The sequence below is a fragment of the Phocoena sinus genome, chromosome 2 (assembly GCF_008692025.1).
Source record: "Phocoena sinus isolate mPhoSin1 chromosome 2, mPhoSin1.pri, whole genome shotgun sequence".
NCBI classification, from domain to species: Eukaryota; Metazoa; Chordata; class Mammalia; order Artiodactyla; family Phocoenidae; genus Phocoena; species Phocoena sinus.
In genome coordinates this window covers 47,578,514-47,600,911 of record NC_045764.1, presented here as the reverse complement: position 1 = coordinate 47,600,911, position 22,398 = coordinate 47,578,514, and positions in this window count along the sequence as shown.

Here is a 22,398-nt window from a genome sequence, read left to right as displayed (position 1 = left end):
CAATTGCCACATTATTGTCCACGAAACCTTAGTCCCTTCATTGATAGAGGGACTCCACTGCTAATCTAGAACGGGAAAGGATGGAAATTTCTTCTAATAAGAACCTGAGATTATGTCCCCACTGACAACCTGTTTACATATAGTTATAAAGTTCAGAGGACCGACGGGGAGAGGAGAAGAAATTGGACTAGGCCTGATTAAGAGCGGCACATTGGTCTAATATGGATAGAGCATCAAAAGGAGTGGCTGAATGCCTCTCCCCTTTTCAGATCCGACCCCTTCCTACCTTTGTCATGCAGTAATTAAGATATTCTTATTTAGACAGACAGCTCCTCTAGTAACTGAATAATATTAGCTCTTTTGATGTCAAACTTTTGACAGTTATCACACCAGCACTGGGCAATTTAGCACAAATGCCCTCCTTTAAAAAAAAAAAAAGATAGAAAATCCCCATCGGCTTTGAAGAAATCTAATAAGTGTGATCCTTATCACCAAATGATCTAAATCGCCGCCGACTGGCCGCCCAGCTATAAATTACATTTGGTGTTACATAATGAAGCCGAATTTGGGTTTTAGCTCATTGAAGCAGTATTGGTGGGAACTGGGGGGGGGCAAAATTCCTGCGTCCCCATTCCCGATCCCCAGAGCCTCTGTCCACTGAGGAAGGAAAACTTCACAAAATCTGTGGGGTCAGGGCAGGGATGGAGGATCCAGCCGAGGTACGGGCACGTGCAGGTGCAGACCTCAGCGCCCTCAACCCAGCTCCGGAGAGCCGGGCAGGACTAGGCATCTACTCCCGGGATGACACTTCGCCGTGGCTTTCAGAGCTTGGTCGCCAAATTTGGGATTTGCCAGATGGCAGGATTATCTTCGCGTCTGTTATATTATGTGTGTGTGTGTGTGTGTGTGTGTGTGTGTGTGTGTGTCGGGGTGGAGGAGAGGATGGAGAGCGAAGGCAGGGAAGTCCAGAGACCGCTCTGGTTCCTTTAAAATACACACACGTTCCCTCTTTGCCCACTCGGGCTATCGCCGCCTGGCCCCTTACTGATGGTCTTGGCATCTCCCAGCCGCCCCGTGGCAGGCAGCAGGCAGAGACCCCGCCACCCCTGCCCGCATCTCCAGACCCGGGCCCCGTTGCCCAGATGCGAGGAGCTGGAGCGGGGGGGTGGATGAGAGGGCTTCTCTCTGAGGAGAAATAGAGGGGCAGCAGAGTTGGAAGTGAAGGGGGCAGAGAGGGCAGGTTGAGAGGGCTGAGACTGTGATGGTGACACCTGGAAGGCATTGTCCTTGCGAGCGACACCTGTCAATCTCCGCTCTGGGGTCCCGGGGCCGGGGGCGGGGAGGCCGCGCGTCTCCGCGGTGATGTCATCGCAGAGTCCCTGCCCGGCGGAGGGCGGGGAGGACTGGGGGGGGGGGGGTCGGGGGGACCAGAGCCAGGCGGACTGGAAGAAGGGTAGTGGAGGAAAAGAGAGAAAATAAACAGTAATTGTTCTCACTCGCTGCGTCCTCTGCTCTGGATTTACATGGAAATCAATAATCCAACTTTACTGTTATTTCTAATCTTGAATGACCCGTCTAGCCTTTTCATTGGGCGAGGAAGAACAGGTTTACAACATCCTATCCCACTCCATCCCTGGGAGAACCCCGTTATTCCAAAAGCCTTGAGGTTACTGACCCTCCTTGAGGAAATATTCGGGGATGAGTTGTGAAAGTCCTGCGATATTGCAGGGGGTGACGGGAGAGTTAATTAACGCGGGGCTGGCTCAGCGAGGGGTAGAGAGGGAGTCGGCGTGGGTGGGCGGGCCGGGTCGAACATCGAGGTGCGCTCAGTGCTGGGGGCTGGTGATCTGGAGGTCCAGCTTGGAGGCCTTGGCTGGGGGTGGGGGGCGGAGGGAGTGACCCGCGGTGGCCTCCGCGGGGGCTGCTGACATGCCCCAAGGACTCTCCTGTTGGTCCCCGGGAAATTCTGATCTCCCACCTACTGAGCTCCCACCCCACCCCACCGAGCGCTACTGGACTCTCCCTCTTCCTATTCTTTTCGGCCTGAGCTAATTAGCAGCCTGCCAGCAGCCTGATTTATGGAAACGCTCGGGCGGGCGGAGAAGCGCTGCTCACCGCGTCCGGCTGCCTCGGGGCGGAGTGGAGGAGGAGTCTCCACCTGCCCCCTCCGACGAGTTTCCCTCCGCCCGGCCGGAAACTGGAAGTTGCCGTCCCCGCTCTCCACCCTCCACCCCGGCGGGTCCGGACGCGCCCTGTGCCCCTCATGCCCCAGCCTGGGACACTGGGAACCCCGGCGCCAGCGGGGCGGGCGGAGGGTGGTGGCCGCGCAGCCGACGGCGGAGTCCCAGCCGCCGGGTTCCAGCCCGGCTGACCCGGAGGGCGGGCTGGGCGCGGGAAGTGCGGGAGCCCTGTGCGCCCGGGTGGGGCGCCTCCTTCCCCCAGTCGCGGTCTGTAGAGAAGGGAAATCGACCTGAAGGGGGAGAGGACGCTGCACGAGGTCGGCAGCAGGCCCCCAGGCCGCGAGGTGGCGTCGCAGGCCACGATGGGCCGAGTGGAGCCACCAGCCCAACTTGCCCCCACGTCGCTAGTGACTGTCCCTGGGGAGGGTGTGGTCCTCTTCACTCTCTCTCCCAATCACTTTCTCCTGGGTCTCATCCTCAGTCCTCTGAGTGACAGCCTCCAGCCTAGAGTCAGAATTCCGAGCAGGGCTAAGGCGGGGGCAACAGAACGTCTCTAAGAGCCAAGTGACCTGGCACTTGCCCCCAAACTCGGGCGCTGTCTCCTCACTTTCCTTGGGTTGCGCTCGGTGGTCCCAGGACAGAGCAAAAGAGAGGTACACCCTCTCTTCTCTGTTGACCCAAGAAGTGAGGATGGAGAGGGAAAGAGGTGGAGGGCTCAGGGGATAAAGTGCATAGGACCTGTTGCTGGTGCTCCAGCAGAGCGGCGCCTCTCCCGGGAGGATATCGGATGCCCGACTTCTCCAAGAAGCAACGTCGGAGAGGGGCAAAGGAAAAGGGGGGAACCTCTGTGCCCTCCTCGTCTGGGAGAAGTGTTAGAGGAAAGAGACCCTAGCTGACCCAGAGGGCCAGAAGCTCCAGACATGCTCCTTCAGACTTGGGGTGGGATGGGGACCTGGGGGTGAAGTCACTGGGAAGGGGACTGTCCCCCCAAGCCTGGCTTTGACTAAAGTTGCAGTTGTGGGGAACTTAAGATCTCCAAGAAATTGTGTCCAGTTTATTTCAAAACACCCCACCAGTTCACCTTCCTAAGAAGCCATATCTGAACCCCTTGACTGGGGCAGGTGGAGAACTAAGATCGTTCTCCCCATCACAAGACCTCCGGATGTCTGTCCCGGTCCCTTTCTTTTCCGGGTTCCCTTGTAGATAAGACCATTTGATGTCACTGAGAACCCGAAGCACCTCCCTCCCCTCCCCTCCCCACCCCACCCCCAGGATCCCTGGGCCCCTGGGAAATTTAGTTTCCTGCTCTTCTTCCTCACCTTCCTCCCTGCCTCTGCCGCCATTTCCAAAGGGTTAGTTAAGGCAGGCCGGGGGTTGGGGGTCAGGCAGGCCCCGGTCTTTCTCCGCTCGGCTGGAGGAAGTTGGCACCCTCAGCTGGGCGGGGAGCTGGGCTAAGCGCCCATCTATATCGTGGCATTTACTGTGGGTGGCGGCCCCTCTGAATTTCCAGCTGTGCTGAGCGCTGGGGTCACCTGCCCAAGACACACTGCGGTGGCCCAAATCTGCCCAAGTCCGAGGGGAAGTGGACACCCACCTCTGCCAAAATGTCACGTTCAGGCAGCGCAAGTCCCAGGACCGCTCGGTCACCCAAGGGCCAAGCTCCAATCTCAGAGCCTTGAGGGGCCGCTGCTCCCAGGGCAATAACAAGCAGATTTCAGGGTCTGCAGCCTGCACAGCGAATGCTGGCGGTTAGGCGCCCAAGTAATATTCTTAATTCGTCTTTTTCAAAGTTGATTTATAGCAATCGACAGGTTAAAGCCTCATCTGACTTCATTACTTTTAAAAGCTGTCTATTTCACAACTGTCACTTTTCATCGCTTAACTCAAATAAATACTTAAAGAAATGAATTGGAAGAGACTTTTAGATCATGTTTATAATCCTTGGTCGCCACGTTAACATTCCTCATGACCTGACCCTCTGAGTTTCTGCAGACTCCTAATGCCGAAATTTCCTGCGTTTATACCAGGAAACTTCAAGGAAGGTGAGGTGGCCAAAAGTACGGACTAAAAGAAGAAGTGCAGCTGGTGACAAGTCAGCGACCGGGTGCAGCCTCAGGAAAGCTTCCCGGTGGCGGCCAGGGCCCAGGCCGGCCACCCAAAGCCACCGGGTAAGGGGGCAACTCTCGGGGCAGGGCCCTCCAGTGGATCAAACTGTTGAAAAGAGGGCCCAGCCTAAATGGCTGCGCGTGTGGCCCGGGTCCCAGAGATCCAGGCACAGAGCTACGTAGGAGAAAGTTCATGCAGGATGGAAATGCTGTTCATCGTGACTATTTATTAGTATTATTATTTCTAGCATTTTTTCCAAACTGGTCGTAATGGGCCCAACAACCACAAGTTGAGAGTGGCAGGGTGAAAGGCATTTCCTCCCAGTCGTCTTTGACTTACAGCTTGTGAGATACCCACGGAAGGCAATTGTGTGAAAATGAAATCGCATGTATGGAAGTAGTTCAATAAATCAAAATAGTTTCTTCTTCAATTTCGCTGCCATTTGCCCAATGCTGGGTATTCCAGGGCTGGTGTTAATCTCTCTCTCTCTCTCTTCCTCTCTCTCACCCACCCACCCACAAGGTACCAGCTCTCAGAAGTAGGTTTTAAAAAGAATAAAGAAAGAAAAGAAAGAAAAACGGGGGGGGGGGGGGAACGAAAGGGAAAAATGTAAAGAACGAGAAGGAAAGGAAAGGAAAAAGAAAAACCTATCAAACTGAAAAACTACCTAGTTTGGGGACAAACCAATAACGAATGCATTAGATTTTCTTTCCTTTATTTTATATTAATTTAAAAAAAGGGGGGGGAGAAAAAAAAGCGAAGTCTCCCGAGCCCGGGGAGACGGAGCTGGGCGACTCCCTCGGTGTGTTTGGGTTCGGCCTTCCACGACTGGACCAAGGCTGACCCCGCGCGCGGTCCTCGGGCTTTGCGGGCCCCGTACCCTTGCACCGGCCCCGCCCGGGTCCCACCGCGAATATGGACTTCAGAGATTCTCCGGAGCCAAGGCGTCCGGAATGTGCCCCGGCCTGGGTCCCGCCGCGTTCCCTGCCGCCGCCAGCTTCCCCGTCGTGGCCTCGGGCCTTCGCCCACCCCGAGGACAGGTCGGCCTAGCGGGCCTGAGCGCTCCCCGACTTTTGACGCCGAGGCGAAAGGAAGCCGGCGTGAACGATGCTCGGTGGCCGCCGCCTCACTGCGGGAACGCGGCCGCGGCGCTCGGCGCCGGACAGCCCGGCGCGCTGCCGTACCCTGGAGCGCCACCTCGCTGCGGAAACTGGAATTACGCGGACATGCCGCCCAGCCTCCTGCCTGACTTGACCGTCACCGGAGTTTTTCCTTCATCTAAACCTTAAGAGAAGCCGAAACGCGCAGGCCTTCTTCCCACCAATTAAAACCCGTGATCTGTGACCGACATATCCCGTAATGTCTGCACTGGGATAAAGGGCAAATAACAGGAGAAAGAGGAACAAATATATAGGTACAATATCTCCAAGTCTAAATTGTGATGCTGCTTTCATAGAAAAGATAAAATAAATGAGCGATGTCATCTCGGAGGCCACGGGTTGCCACGGGTTCGGGCCGCCGTGTGTTTCGGGCCACTCAGCTGTGGCCAATGCAGATATCTCCCATGAGGCGGGTGCTTATGAAGTCATCCCTTCCCAATTACGAGTTCCACCGAAATCCACTCATTCTGATCAGACGGACATCGGGGGGCTGCGCCATGCCAGTCGCCAGCCTACTGGGACTTGTTCCCTGCAGCCCTTGGCTCTGCTGACAAAATAACCACAAAATACAGCCCCTAACTTGTACACCTGTGGGCCAGTGAAAACAGGAACGGCAAGAGTTACAAATCACACAGCATTTCTCTCTAAGGTGCAAGTTTGACCCTATTTTATCCAGTTGGTAACTTAGGAGTTTTGCCCTACTCTTAAACCCACAAGACTAAAAATATACAGAAAATTTAACTCATATGTGAATTTTTCAATTTGTTTTCAAAGTGCACTGTCCCAGAGATAGGGTTATAGTAAAATATTTTCACACACAAAAAAGATTTTTCCTGTTAAAAATAGAGTGTATACTTTATGTTGATAAACTTTGTGTGTTTTCTTTGTTTTCAGGCAGGTACAGAAACTTTTTCTAATTTAGTTTTGACTGCAAGTTTGTTTTTGTTTAAAGGAACTCGGTGTATCCCATATGGAATGCTGAACTGGGAACTATGGTGTGGGGGGGTGGGGAGTGTGCACGTGGTGGTGTGTAAGCCCCTGCATTTCCCTGCCTGAGCAAATCCAACATAGAGACCATTTCTCTGAAACTCTGCCCTCCCTGAGTTGGCAGGGTGAGTTCCCAAAGGACCAGCAGGCAAAGGAGGCAGTACTCCTCACTGAAGATTAGGAGGCTCTCAGAGAGCCCTTGCTCAGAAATTATAGGGCTCCGCCAGGAAAATAGACAGGTTGACTTGCCGGGTGGTTTGTCCCTTCTTCATCAGGCTAGGAAACATTCCTGAGATACCATACAGGAAAGAGGCCCCAATTTCTTAGCAGGATTTCAATAAGGATTCCTTACCCCAGACAGTTGAGAAGGGGTGGCCCAGACCCTGGGAGTCCTGGGGCTTTCTCGCCCAAAGGGATGCTGTGCTGGGGGAGAAGGGAGTTGCTGAGACATCCTGGGAACTAAGAGGCAATTCCTGAGAGGGTCCAGGGGTCCACTGAGGGACAGCCATGGGGACCAGGGACAAAACCAGAGAAGAGGAAAGCAGAGAAAATAATATGCTTGAATCGATGTGCCTCTAGTTTTGAGCAGTCTAAATTGGAAAGGTTTTTCTTCTCTCTCTCTCTTTCTCCCTCCCTCCTCTTCCCTCCCTTCATTTCTCTCTCCTCCACCCCCTCCACTTCTCACATTAAGATTTTCTGGGGTTTGTTTTTTCCACCGAATAATGCCTGGAGATGAAAAATGATTTTTATTGCTATTACACTTCCTACCGCAAGATGCAGTGCAAGGCGACAGAGTTTGTATTACAACTATGTCACAATGTTTCACTGATGCAAAACATGTAGCCAGAGGGTGTTGCTAATGACTCCTGGATTAGAGCAAGATTGAGACTGGGAGAAGGAGAAAGAGAGAGCGAGAACGAGAGAGAGAGAGAGAGAGAGAGAGAGAGAGAGAGAGAGAGAGGAAAGAAGAGAGGAATTTCATTAGAAGAAGGGGGGGTCACCGTATAATCAAGTCTAATAATCTAATCAGAATATTTTCAGATTTCAAGGTTCTTTCCACGCTTGAGAGTATGAGCTAGGGAGAGAGCAGTAACCTTTTAAACACCACAAAGGTTGCTTTTTTTTTTTTGCATGTTAATAACTATTCATTATGTTTACAGTCAGTTAAGTGAAGAACTCTCCTTTCGGAAAGAATCTAACTTCGGAAAACGCTTCATATCAGATTAAAGGCTTTTCCAGGAGCCTCCCCGTTTGGAGGGAGGTGGGGACCCGGTAATCACCCCGGGGTGTGCGGAGCGCCACGCGGCCTGCAGAGGGTCACCGCCCCCGCCCGCGGTCATGCACACACTTGCACACCTGCCTGGGAACGCCTGATGGGGCTCAGGGTACCCGCCGGGGCCGCCCAGGCCCAGCTTGGGCCCGGGGGTCGGCCTCCGCTTGGTCTTGGCGAAAAGGTCCCTCCGGGCTCCGAACTCCCCGGCGCCCTCCCGCGGGACCAGCTCTACTTAGGGAAGCGGGAGGTTTCGCGGTTCCTACCGTGGCCCGGGCCGGTCCCACCGCCCTGCAGTCTGCTTCTGCCCCCCGGGGCACAGCGAGAAGGGCATCCCCTCAGGGCCGCGGCCCTTTGAACACGGGAGCCCTGGGCTCCCGGCCCGCCGCGCAGAGCTCGCTCGGGGCCCGGCTGCGGCGCGGAGTGTGGGTGGCGGGTGGGGTGGAAGGGGAGTGGGGGAGGCGGAGGGGGGAGGGGGAGGGGGCGGAGGCGGGAGCCGGGCGTTAAGCCTGGAAGCTTGGCTGTTTACCCAAACGATTTTCCTTTCAGGCCCGAGACACCAATGAGACAAGATCAAGCTCCCCTCTTCGCTGTGTGCGTGCGTGCGTGCGTGTGTGTGTGTGTGTGTGTCGTCTCCTCCAAGCGGGGCTTTGTGAATGGGGGCTCCGGGACGCCGGCTGGGAGGGATCAGAGGCCGACCCGGGCGCCAGCGCCTCCTCTCGGGGGCTGGGAGAAGCCAGGCGGAGGGCGCGGGGTCTGAGCGCACGGAAGGGCGCCCCAGACGCACAGTGGTCCCGATCGAGGGAAGCGAGCGACAGGGACACAGGCCGCGGAGAGCTAAGGGCTGCATCCCCAAAAGCCGAGCCGGGAGACGCCTGGTCCTGTGTGGGAGGGGGAGGGGGAGAGAATAATATGAATCACATCCTCCTTCCAGTTCCTTAATTTCCGATCCTTCCAAAGCTTAAATCAGCTCCTTGGGCCACTGATTTCTTCCCGACTCCCTAGCTCGAGATCTATTAGCTGTAAATTAGGCCAAGGTTTTGGCGATTACAGTACAACGCAGGCCGCGTAACACGCGCCGCTGGGCCTGCGCCTGGGTCCCTCCTCGCTCCGACACACAATTAGAAAGCAAGAGGGGATGGATGGTCTGTACTGACAAGACATTTGTCCTTTTCAAAGGGGTCCACATCCAAGAATATCTATCAGCCTAAGGGGAGTGAGGAGGAGGGCAGGGACGATGATGGGGGCAAAGTCCCAGCCCCAGCGCTGCAGGTGATCGCCGTCCTGGGCGTGGCTCCTGCTGAGGCTTCAGGGGCTGTCTGGGACGGAAACGTCGTTTGCAAAACAATAACGACAATATTAGGAGTATTACTGATAATAAGAAGAATCTAGAAGGCGGGGTGATATTTATTTGAGGTCTTAAGATAAATTCCGGCCTCAAGGCGTCCTATGTATATTTAGTGGCCTGTCTCTGACAACTTATTCCCCTCTGCCTAGGCCGATTAAAGGCTTACCCAAGAACTTGTTTCTGAAAGAAAAAGGTGTCATTCCGATGCTTCTGACCCAGCTACTATTGCTCCCCCTGTCTCGGCCTGCCCCTGCTCCTCCCAAACCCCACACTGAAGTGTCTTTTCTTTTTTCTTGTTTGCTTTTAAAAAACAAACCACCACCCCCTTTCCCAGGAAGTTCTTATTTAACAGAAATTCCCTTCCCTTGGCGCTGACCGGGGCAGGGTGCATTAGAAACCTGCTAACACTTGCTTCAGGCCTCAGTGTCTTCCATTCACGGTGGTCCAGGCCTGAACAAACACGCTGGGGGAGGAAGGGCAGGGGCCTCGGGTTTTCTCCCCGTATGTTAGGGGTGGAGGGCTGTGCCTTTGGGGCTTAGAGGGGGCAGAAGCAGCTGGTGGACACCTAGGCATGTGTTGGGGGCTTGGGGACCGCAGCTATGCTGTGGTTGATCTGGGATCAATGTGTAGGAGAGAGGAGATGCTCACGGAGGAAACCGGACGAGCCTCATAATAATAAGAACCACAGCTAACATTTATCGAGTGCTTACTATGTACCAGACGTCGTGTCCATCCCCCCAGGGAGGTCTACCCTTGGCCGAGGATACACACCATCGTGGCCAAGGATAAGCCTCAGAGCAGGGAAGCCGGGAGGGAGCAGGCAGGTAGCCAGTTAGGTGGGATCCCATGGCTGAGGATAGAGGTTTCTGCCCCGCAACCCGTTTTCTGCCCGGTGAGAAGGGGGCACTGCGGGCTGCCAGGAGCCGGGTCATGGCATCCTCCCTCCCTGTCTGTGGTCCTCTTCCCATATCCGGCCTGCCCCGCGTGGCCACGCACGGTGTGGGCCCCAAATCTCTGGTCGGGGAAAAGGAATACCAACAGTTTCAGTGATGTGCTCATTTGTTCCCGCTGGAACTCTGGAGGCAAGTCGACTGGGCCGTGAGGACGGCGAAGGCCAGGCGAGGGTCGGGGCGAGTGCTGGGCGCGCCGAGACCAGGCCCACAGCCAAGCCCGAGGCCCCGTGTTCCGCGCTTCCTCCTCCCGCCCAGGCCCAGGGCGCGACGGCGCTGCTCCAGGCGAGGTGCGCCTCCCTCGCGGGGCCGGGGACACTGCACCCGCTCCGGGGCCTCCGCAGCCCTCGCCGCCCGGTGCGGGCCCCAGGGCAGGAGCGGGGCGCAGGCCGTGCCGCCCCCTGGTCGCGCTCGGGCTGCTCTCCACGCCCCACCCCGCACGGGTGCTCCAGCCTCCGCTCCGAGGCCTCTCCGGGAACCGGACTTTGGCGCCATGCATGGCCTCTCCCTCCCATCCCCCTGAAACAGGGGCTGAGACTCGCCGATGACCCCGTGCCGTGCCCCGCGAGGGTGGAAAAAAGCAGGCGCTGCTCTCTGTCTGGAGACAAAAGGCCTCCGCGCTCAGGCTCCTCCGGGCTCGGCCGCTGCGCGTTTCGCACCCGCCTCCACCTATGCAGAGCATCCGGGAGCAGGTGGAAGTGTCGTGGTAGGGGTGGCTCGTAGTAGAGAGCCTTGATTGATCCCAGAAATTGAACACCTCCGAGTCCAAGGGCATAGCCACGACCCGGGTATCTGCCCTAGCCCGCCCCACCAGCCCCCATCCAGCCATTCTCCTATAAAGGGGCTCCCTCGTCGCTGTTTTTTTGCTTCTGGTCTCATTGCAAATCACCTGGCAGCTCGGAAATGCTCGCTCCTGATATCGACCTGCAGAGGTTATTTCTTTCCCTAAAAACGACTCCGGCTTTCCTTCTTCTACTACGCGCCCGAAGGAGAATTCACTGGTTTTCACATTAAGAAAAAAAAAAACAAACTTAAAACTCTCCCTGGGTGAGAGAAGTGGTGGGCCGCGCGGAGTTTCCTGTCTCCGCACGCTCACTCCCCGCCGCACCTGGAAAGCTAGTCCTGCGAAGAAGAAATAGCCTTATCCTGCAGTCTATCATTTCGGTATTACAAATAACAACCGTGGAGCGAGAAATACCCCCGGCCTAAGAATATTGACAGATGATGGTAGCGATATTCACAATCGATTCTTTAATAGGCAGACGTCATAAATCATGTTCAATTCCTTGACAGCGCAGTACTTCACTTAATAATATAATTAAGATTACAACTCCAGAGGTATTGGAGGCAGCAGGTATTGATAGCTTCAAAAATTGCATTCTGGATATGATGGTGCAAGGGAAAAAGACCTTTGGAAAATATAACCCCCCTTTCCCAAAGGTGGGGTTTTCAGAGTGCTCCTGTCTCGGGAGCCCTTTTGACCTTTTCTGCCCCCCACTCCCAACATACACCTTTTTTCCCCATCAGTAATTCCCATCTCTGATTAGGTGAGCTAGGAGTAGACCAGCTCTTTCTTAGAAATGGTATGGAGGAGAATAAGGAGAAATAGGTCTTAGCTTGGGTGAATGTCCCGGGATTAGGCATCCTTTAAACATCCATTCCTTCAGCCTTGAATCTGGGGGGAAAAAATGTTTAGGAGACCTAGGAAATGAAGTTTTTTGGTTCTTTCAATACAATTAATTTCCCCAACAATGTTTTCAAAATTACATATAATCACTGAACATACGCAGGTACCCCATCCACTCAATTTCTGCAGTTTAACTACCCGTGAGCCTTTCCAGCACTGCTTTGCAGGCAGAATCATGGACCTCAGGATGAAAACCAACACTTCACTTGAAAAGTAAAACCAGAGGGACAGGGTCCTGTGCAGGGGTGATGATCTGCTCAGTGCTTCATGAGTAGAGCTGATTGTAAGTGTGGCTAAAATTATCTCAAAGAACGGAATATTAATCAAATCAATCAGAGCTGACAAATATTTGAAAGTCAGGGATAATTTACAACTTTGTTATTAGTTAAGAATCGCCTGCCTTGTAACAGTAATTAATAACACTTAGAGAGGAACGATTTGGAAATCCCCCTCCCATGCTTTTTATTTTCCTCTGTCTCTTGAGGAAGGAAAGAAAGGAAGCAAATGAGTGATCAGTAGAAACAGGAAAAACACTGAGTCGTTTGTGGGGAGAACAAAACTGGAAAATATAAAAGAAAGGAAAAAAATTAGCCTCATGGGAGGCCATCAGGAAATAAAGAAAATATAGGAGGAGGGGTAGTAAATCAGAAAATGAATTCTGTAACCATACCCCATGAGCAGGCTGGCTAAAGGTTGAATTTCAAATGGCCCAGAAACCCCATCAAAATGAACAGTGCTGCTAAAAAATCTTGAAAGTAGTTCAGCTCTGAATCAAGGCAGAGCTCAGGGCATTGTCTGTTTTGTTGTTGTTAACAATGTATTTCTTTATAGCCCAGGAGCAGACGTGTGCAGGCTCTTTCCCAAATTCCATCCCTGGAGACCGGACTGGCTTTCATGTTTCTGGTGTTAACTCTCCTCTTGGTCACAGACAATCCCCTCCCCCCAGCCTTACATTGATTATTAGATTGTCTCAGCCCCACCTAAACAACACACCAAAATAATGACGTTGAAAAACTATAAATCATCTCAGCGTCTGAGCTTGGAAAACCACTTCAGTCAACAGGCTTGCTGTGAAAAGGTAAAGAAATCCCCAACCTTCTGCTCACTGAGGAAAAGCTGCTACTTCCTCGAACTTTTATTTGTTAGATGGGGGAATTTTTTCGATTAGTTAAAAAAGGATGGAGGGGAAAAAATAACTTTGGCAAACTTTATCTGGCCTTTATTATAAGCCTCAGTCTTGTATCATTGAGCTCAGGCTGGGTCTACACAACGTAGCTAGAGATTGAGATTTATTGGTCTCTAAATGAGAAGATTCATTTGATATAAGAGGTTAACTCAAAGTTCCTATACTGTGACTAGCTTCGGCAAATGCCTCTGTCAAGTCAGCACAAAAGCAGTTTAAAAAAATCTTAAAAACACACAGATATAGACACACAAACACACTCGCCCCCACTTAAGCAATTCTCTTTTCTTTGTTGTTTCTCCTGTCATTAGAAACCTCCAGCTTCACTTTAGGTGGCTGGGATGGTTGGCTCCCCCCATGCACATGCAGCTGAACTTGGCCATTTTGTATCTTTTGCTTTTACTAGCAGTGAATGAAAGGATAAGGGGTGGGGGTGGAGAGAAAGTAAAAGAGGAGAAGTGAACTAATTCAAATAAAGCAGAATACTTTGTAAATGAAGTGCATGGAGGAGAGAGAGAGAGAGAGAGAGGTGGATGGAGGAAAGAGGCTCTAGAATAAAAATAGACAAACTGAAAATTGATAAAATGGGTTTTCAGTGATTAGAGTCTATGAACCCAGTAGAAACCTGGCAGAATGTAAGATTGTGAACAAGGGTCCAGGAGAGACAGAGAATATACCAGGGACTTTGAGAGGGGAGCAGGGAGGTGACACAGCAAGGACCTGAGATCCTGGGCTAGAAGCAAACTATGGACATGCTAATGAGGGAAAATTAACCTTCGGGTTGGGTCTGTGACATGGGCCCTCCGCTGAATGCCTGACCCAGGGGCTGCAAGCCGCTTCACTCTGCACAAGCGAAATGAGATAATCGCCCTGAAACTCACCAGCCTTGGTGCACACAGGCTCTGAAACACTGTTGTGGAGAGTGCAGAGTAGCTAGCAGCTCTTCCAAAGCAAAGGAAAACAGATGAGAACCACAACCAGGCACAGAGAGCAAACCCATAGACACTGGTGCATTTGCTTAACTCCCAAGCCCCTCCAGGCTGGCACATTAAAGAAAGGAGCAGGGCCTGCAAAATAAAAAATATCTTCATCTCTCTCGCTCCCGTCTGTCACCAAATGCCCCGGATAACTGGGTGTTGGTGAGGCAACACAAGGGATAAATGGATTTTATCTCCAGGAACGTGGTCACTGGGCCAGGGGATTATTGCTTAGGCAAAGAAAATATATGGGCGTGGAGGGATAAAGAACAGAGAGAGGTTGAAGAGGACAGACACAAAAACAAACAAGCAAAAAAGATATTTGAAGGGAAATTTTTAAAGTGGAGTGGCTATGGTTACACATCACAGACACTGAGACATTAAAACACACACACACACACACACACACACACACACACACACAGATTTTATTAAACAAACAAGCCAACAACCAAACACACATCAAAAACACATTGGCCCCTGCTGTCATAGGGAAAGGGGATTTGAAATGATTGTGGGGTTCTGGTAGGGACCCTTCTGGCCTTTGTTGCAGTTCTCTCCCGTGCTCGCTCTCTCTCTCTCTCTCTCAGGGCTTTCTAGAAACCCTGAAGTCCCGGATGGAGAAGGGGCCTCCCAGAAGCTGCACGGGGAGGACTCCCTGTTGGAGGCGAAGGGGTCATGTTTCCAAGTAGAGACATCAACAAACCACAATCTTAGTGACAGTGACAGCGCAAAATTATGTTTAATGTTGCAAGGGGGAAAGGGGAAATATAAAATTAGCAGAGAAAATGTTTCCCAGACCTTCCTTACAATTAGGGCCACAGCATAGGGATGGGCACAAGACGGGGTGGAAACTCGAGGCCCAGACCCTGCAAGGCCACAGCACTGGTGGAGGCAAAGTTCCTCCCCACCCGGGAGTCCTCATTCCCTGGGAGGAAAAGGAAGGCTTCTGGAGAGAGGCTAATGACATTCCACCCAATCACTTCACTCGGTTCAGAACCTTTCTTTTGGAGAAGAGAGGAGGTTCTGGATGTTCTAACCTGGTGGAGATGACAGTTCAATGACTGGCCTGTTCAGTCCCAAAGCCACAGGGTATTAAAATCAGTGATGAAAGGGCAACCCAGCCTGGAAAATGGAGAAGAAAATGGGGGGACAGATATGAGACCTCAGACCCCTCCCCCTCATTTTGAAAACCTGGGTGTCTATAGGGAGAAGATGCTGAGGGGAAGTAAGAATTATCTAATCAATTAGCAAGCCCCTCTTTGGAACTTGCTAGCAGCCCTGCCTCAGCGGCCCGGTACAGGCGAGCTGGACCCCACCGCTTTCTCGTGATGCTCTGTCTCCATAGGCGCCCCCACCCCCATCAGCCCCTGCTCGGGCCAAGGACAGGCAGACTGCCACCAGGCAGTCAAGGGGATTGGCCCAGAGAGAGTCAGGGAGGTGGGAACGGTGACATTTTCAAGGAGGAAGAAGTTTCTGTTCAATGCAGATTATTTCCTAAACTGCTTATTGAAAGAGACAGAGATGAGAGAAAGCGGGGGTGGGGGGGTGGGGGTAGAGAATGAATCCCCGATTCTCGTCCTGTTGTGGTTATAAAGAATTTAATTTTGCCTTTGTCTGGAAACCACTGTATTATTGTGGTTATTAAACAACCTGACTTCCCTTCTTACTGTCAAGCAAGGAGAGGAGGGATGAGAGAGAGGGTGAATGGAAAATTCACTTTCAAATAATACAAATTAAAAGTAAATGTATTTTTAAAAACTAAATCGGGCTGATAAAGTCAGGAGATGAGAAATTGCAGTAAGAGAGAGAAATGGGGGAAAAACATAGAAAATAGTCTGATTTTTTAAAAGACTAATCTGTGCAGAATTATCAGGAAAAACAACCCGGGGTGGAAAAAAGCCACTGCCATTTCTTATGTGGTAGCTCCACGACCTTAGGAAAAATGGGGAAGCAGCTCTACATTGGGGTTGTAGTTTCACACTTTGATTTTAGCAACAAGTATCAAAAGATCTAAACTAATTGACTGTCGAGTTCCTTGGCCCTTCTCCAAAGAGCAATATAGATTTAATTGTATGTTGTTTAAAACTCCATTTCTCGAACAGTGTGAAACATGTAATAAAAGTCATAAACCGTATCGGAGATTTCCCCACCCCCTCCCACACACAAGCATAAATACCCAAATGACACTTGAAGATCTTAGCTAATACTTTTAATGGGTTTTTTTAAAAAAATGAAAGGCATCTGAGAAGGGTAGCCACATAATAAAATCGGAACTGTTAATCCATTCTAACTCATTCAAAAAGAACCTGCGGTTGCGGGTGGGATGTTTTGCAGAGAAGGGGTCGGGGCGAGCAGACGCCACGTCACACCTCTGATTCGTTCAAACTTGGTCCAACTAAACTACACTCCCCTAAAGCAAAGAAAGTTGTGGCCTTCCAGAAGACAGAGCTGAAAGTTGCAACCGAACTGCCTGGCCCGAGCCCTCCACTCGCTCACCCAGGCTGGGAAGCCAGTTGGCGGCTGTGACTCTCCGCAGGCCTCGGCCCGGCTTCCCCGAGGGAGACAGCAGGGCTGGAGGCGGGTAGGAGCGCTCCAAAGCGGCGTGGCCAACTCCCCCCCTCGGCCCCTCCCTGGTAGCCTCCCCCCACATTGTCCACTGTTATCCCCAACCCCCAGCGGCTGTTCGGGTCTAAAAGCAGCCCCGGCGCTCCCCTTCGCGGCCCGGGGCATCTCTGAGAAGGGAAGAGTCCCAGCCACGCCTGTGATGTGGTGCCGGATCAGCCGCAGCCGCCAAGTTCGCGGCCGCCATCAAGCCGGCGGCTGCGCGCGTTGCTGGCCGTGCCCTGCCGTGGCCACGCGGGCCGACTGCAGGCGGAGATCTGTAAAAAATCCACGTGAGCCACCCCTCCTCCTGCCGCCCGCGGCCCCTGACACCGCTGCATTGAAGCCGGCCCGGAGGTCCCCGAGGTCTCCGAGTGTGACAGTACTCAGCATAGCGGGTAGATGGCACAATTTTCTAACATTTAGAGAGAGGAACCCACGCTGGGAGCAATAAGTCCATTTAAAAGCCCTTTATTTAAAAGGAACAAAGATAACTGACAAGCGAAGTACAGAGACATCTCAATGAAATTTCCAAAGAAGAAAGAAATCAGAGGCCAAAGCAAATGCAAACTGGGCTTGATGGAACAGGCCAGCACTTTCCTCCCCCTCGCAAAGAAAGATAAAAGACAAAAAGAAAGAAGTGGTGGTCACTGGGGTTTGTGCGCGTTAATAATCACAGTCCAAACCAAATTCTATAAAATCCACAGCCACAGAAACTTTAAAATGGCCGGTGGGTCCTGCCAGGGCAGGTGGGAGAGAGGCCAGATCTGTTTAGGGGAAGAGACTTGGAAGTTTTGTCCTCTGCCTTGGGGGCTACACCCTAACCTTGGAAAATAGCCGCCTCTAGTTTGGTTGGCCGGGTCCGGGGAGCCTGGAGAATGTGGGCACTAGAGGCACCCACTCTGGACACACTTAGGGCCCTTGGAGGGCCTGGGGGCCGAGGCCTCTGTCCTCGAGCCGTCTCGTCTAGAATGCTGCCCAGGGATGGGCTGGGGGCCCAGCGAGGATCCCACAACCTAAGATTTGGTCAAAGCCTGAGTGCTCAAGAGCCCACTCTCAGGAACAACTGCTACCCCCTAAAAACCAAGAGGAGCGCGAAGGCGCCCACTGATGTGAGTCGGCAACACCAAGACAGCCCACGCTTCGTCGTGTGCTCTAATATTGCTATCACCCACTGCCCACATCTAAACCTTCAAGCCAGGTCCCCCACTCGCCAAAAGATGAGACCCGCAGGCCGAGAGGAGGCAGAGGAGGGGGCGAGAGGCCAGGAGAGGGGCGGTGCCCCTCTGGTCCTCGGGCCGTCGCTGGCCCCGGGGCAACCCTGGCCCACCAGGCAGGGGTCGGAAGGGGTGAGGTGGGTAACGCCTGCAGGGGGTCAAATGGTTGTATTTGGGTGGGTGCTCAACGACATATTTGCTGAGTAAACGTCCCTTGCTGGGCTGAAGGCGAATCCCCGTTGATAAATCCATCATTACCGTTCGGATTCAGGGAGGCAGCCGCGCCACTAAATTCATCTTACATTTGTAGCGCTTTAATAGACATTTATTAAATGCTTTTAGAGAGAGGCATGGGGCGCGTGATTACATCCTAGTTATAGACAGAACATAAAGACCTACGTTAACACCCATTTGCAGGAAGGAAGGAAGAGGTGGGGAGGGGGCTAGTAAGGCAGAGGGATGGAGCTAGGAGAGATGGGGCGGGCGGGAACACAGAGCCTGGGCGTTATTAACCAGGGCTGCCTGGTGGGGAGCAAGGCGGCAGCCGCGGGAAGTCTCCGACTGCTGCGGAGCGGAGAAGTCCTGGCTCGCCTCGCAGTTCCCTGGGCTTCCCCTTTCCCTGCACCCCACCCCCCTTCCGCGTGGGGGGCTCGTATTCTCTGCCACAGCACAAGGGGTATTCGTGCTGCCTCCGCTGACCCTTTTCGGTCCCCACCCCCCAGCTCCTCCTTTACTTTATTTCAGGCCTCTCCAACTGAGACTCTTTGGAGCAAACTAGGGAGAGAGGGAAGGGAAGCCTCCGCACTTCAGGACCCCGAGAGCTCCTTTAAAGCATCCTCTCCCCCATCCACCCCCCAAACCAGTTAACCAGAGAGCTGAGCCAGGCCTCCCTCAACACAAAGCAGACAGACGCTTTGGCCTCGGGGTGGGATAGTCCCGCTCGCTCCAAGGGTTTTTGGCCCGACACGCTCTGCTTGTGGATCCCTCCTCCTCCCGGCGCCAGGAGGGAGCCAAGCCACCTTTGCACCTCCGACCATCATCCTGCCTGGGGACCTGCCCTAGGCTAGCCCCGCGCCCCTCGACCTCAACCTCAGGGAGCTGGGCCTGCGGGAATGTCTGGGCCTACAAAGGGCCTAACCCCTTCCTGAGCGCCCGAGGGCCTCACCTAAAGGCCCAGTCTCCGGGCTCCGTCAGTTCTGCGCAGGCCCTCGCTCCCCGGGGACGCAGCCACCAACCCCGGCCGGGGACAGCCTGAGTCAGGACTCCGGGCCCTCTCTGGCTCCTGGTAAGGAACACTTCCGCTATCTCAAAGTTGCCATAAGAAAATAAATACAAGTGACACTGTGCTGGGCCAAAGCTCATTAGTTCGTTGTCCAGGCCTAATAAAGAAACAGAGGCGCAAATTATAGAGTTCAGCTTCAACACACGCTCTGTCACCCGATATCAGCGGACGGCGAACCTGATTCCAATTGCTCCGAACTTGCTACGTAGTTCGCCCCCCACCCCCTCCTCGCGAGCAGGAGGTTGGGTGGAAAAATATAGTTCCAAAGGGGGTAATGATCAAGCTTTTCCTCTCGGAAGCCTGCGCCACCTCATTTCCCATCAGTAATCCCAATAAAATTAACGTCGTGGCTGCAATTGAAAAGAGGAGGGCCCGCGACACTCCTGAAATAACACCCTCTCCCCCAGCAAAAGGTAAAAAGCAAAACGGCCCTTTGTTCAGCTAATTAACGAAGGCCCAACTCCGAAAGCAGATGTGTTTGCTTAGCTAATCACAAGCATGTTTCTTTCAAGGAACGTCATTTAGAGGGGGCTGCTCCGGGGGATGGGAAAGGGGGACACAGCACCCCCCCTCGCCAGGCCCTCTCTGCCTCAGGGGTCTCTCACCCCAGACTAAGATCCACAGGCTAAATCCGGGTAGCCCATCTCTTACACCTCTCTCTCCCTTGGTCCTACCCCAGAGGCCCACATGGCACCTAGGGACTTGCTCGAATGCCAAGCCTGCAAGACGCAAAGGGCGGGCGGGGGGGGGGGGGAATGAAAAGTTTTAATGACACAGATGCCATATTAAATGAGGCAGTTTTACAATTCACTTTGAATAAGACGCTTATTACAAGTGTGTTATCAGAAGGACGATAAGATTTATAACTCCAAGAGTCAGCTTTTCCCCTTAATGACAATGGATGTTAAGGAGAGGAAATCTGTTCTCTATTAGAAGAGATGAGAGTCCCTTCCCTGTTTTCGGGCATTTATAGATGCGTCCAAGAGGGCAGATACCAAGTCCCTTTGTGTCCCTTATGAAAAATTCTCTTTCCCCTTTGGCTATGAAACCGGGTCCCCTGTCTGGGTTAGCACCTCGCTCAGTTTTTGAGCGTGAGTTTGAGAGAGGAAAAAAGAAGAGAGAGAGAGAGAGGGGAAGGGAGATAGAAGTGGGGATGGAAATGGACGGGGTGGGGGCCGTTCTCAGCCATCCAGTTCACGCAGTAGAACTATTTCCACGTCTTCCTTTGCCTTACAAAAGATAGCCTTCCCCTAAACCAACAGAGTAAGCAAACTTTAAAAAACTGGGGTCCTATTACAAACCAACGCCCAGCACTAACTGCTTTAAAATTACTGCATAATTAGATTTAGTTGAATTTCACCATTAATTAGGCAGTCGCACTGCAGGGAGCCTTTGAAATCTGAGAAAATGGGAAAAATCATCTGAAGCACGTTTTTTAAACCTAACTTCAATAAATCTTGACGCGGCCCAGAATTCAGAGTACCTCACTCCCCTCCCAGGCGGCTGAGGGTAAGGGTCTCCAGGCCTGGGCTGGAGTTGCAGTTGGACGTAAGGAACGATTCCCCCGTCGACTGAAGGCTCAGCCCGGGCCAAGCCACTGTCTCTCCAGAGGCTCTCAGAAGACCCTCTCTGGGCGGCCAGGTCTGTCCCACGGCCGACCTCGCCTCCTCTCAAACCTATTAGATAAAGGGGATCCCCCGCTGTGAAGTGCTCCTGTCAGGGGCGCCGTCCACGCCGGCTCACACATTTCTAGCGCCTGCGACCGCCCGCCCGGAACCCGCCCTCGGCCCCTGCGCACCCCCAAGTCAGCCCTCCGCCCAGAAAGCCAGCTTTCCTCTAAGTTTGCCATGCAAGCAGCAAGTTGTGCCCACGTCCGGCGGGGATCGCAGCCCGGTCCCCAACCCCCAGCTCGGAGGAGGCCCCGGCACAACCCCCCGGCGCAGCCCCTGCATTAATGAGCGCGAGAACTGACAGAGGTCTGTTAATACTGGCCTCGCCCCCTCCCCCTATACCATTCAAACATTTAAGATCACGGTTGAGGATACAGACTTTTTCTCATTTGGTTCTTGTTGGGAGGGGAGGCCTGAAATAAACTCTCCGGATTATAAGGGGGAGGGGGCGAACAGAGAAGGGGATACTGTGTCACCAATATGTTCCCTAGTAATTCTGCTGCTTTAATTACAGAATAATCGAGGACCGCACTCACTCGCCAGAGAGTTTAAAAGAGGGTTTTCTGCCTGCAGATGGAATGGCCTTTAGCCGCCCCCACCCCTTTTTTTTCTTTTTGGTAACCAATGTGTTTTCTATTACCCGGCCCTGCCGTGCCTGGCAGCCCGGCGCTCGCGGTGCAATGGGAGACGCCATGTTGGCTCAGCTCATAGGACCAAGTCAAAAGCGAGCTTCGAGGCAGAGTTTCACACGCTCGAGCTCCCCCTGATCGCCCCCCGCCCGTCGCCGCTTAATGCACATCCCAGGAGTGCAGCTCCGCGCGCCCGGCACCCCGGACTTTCCGGGGGCGCGGGCGGAATTCCGCCGCACGTAAGTGGGGGGCGGGGGCTGGGGGGCAGGCACTTCTCAGCAGCTGCTGCCAACTCCAGGCTCCCGTCCCCGCAGCCGGCCGGATGCTAACCCAGCGGTCTCCGCGGAACCAGCCCCGGACGTCGCCCGCTAACTTTGAGCCCCAGTCCCTGGCGGCCCAGAGAGAACTCTTGGTAAAAGGCCGAGGCAGGACGACCGCGAGCCGAGCGAACAGGCTAGAATTCACCGTCCCCCCACCCCAGCTTAGTCTTCCCCCAGGTTTGTTTGAAAGTGTTGAGAAGCAGCGACCGACCCTCTCCCTCTCTCTCTCTCTCTCTCTCCCTCCTCAGACTATTGTTGCATCTCGCCTCTAACTGGGTTCTCTCACTCCCCCGAGCACCAACAGGAGGAGGGGGAGCGGGGTTGGGAAAAGAAATAAAGCGAGCTCAGATCAGATGGAGGAAAAAAAAAAAAAAAAACACCAGCAAGGAAAAAGAGACACTTAAAGGGAAAGAGTCGCCATGTTTAGCAGCTTTTTTAAAGATCTCGTCAATTTCACACAGAACGCACTCGCTGGGTCCCAGCCCTCGTCTTTTGTCCAATTCAGTCGCAGCAAAGATCTTTTGTTCTAACTCAGCGTGAAAAGAAAAACTTTCTTTAAATGCAATAAACTTAAACCAAACTCAAGACTCTAAACAGATCCTCCTCCGGCCACTCTAAACATATACAAGGGGTTTTGTTTTAACCTTTTGAAAAATTTTGGGTCCTGTTTTTCTGCCTCGCAGACCCCAAGCTCACTGCTGAAACTTAGAGAGAGTGAGAGAGAGATTTCCAACGTCTAGAACACATGCTTAAAGCATAATAAAACAGGGACTGTCTTTTGCTTTGAAAATCATAAATTATAATTTAATGCCAATAATAATTTACAAC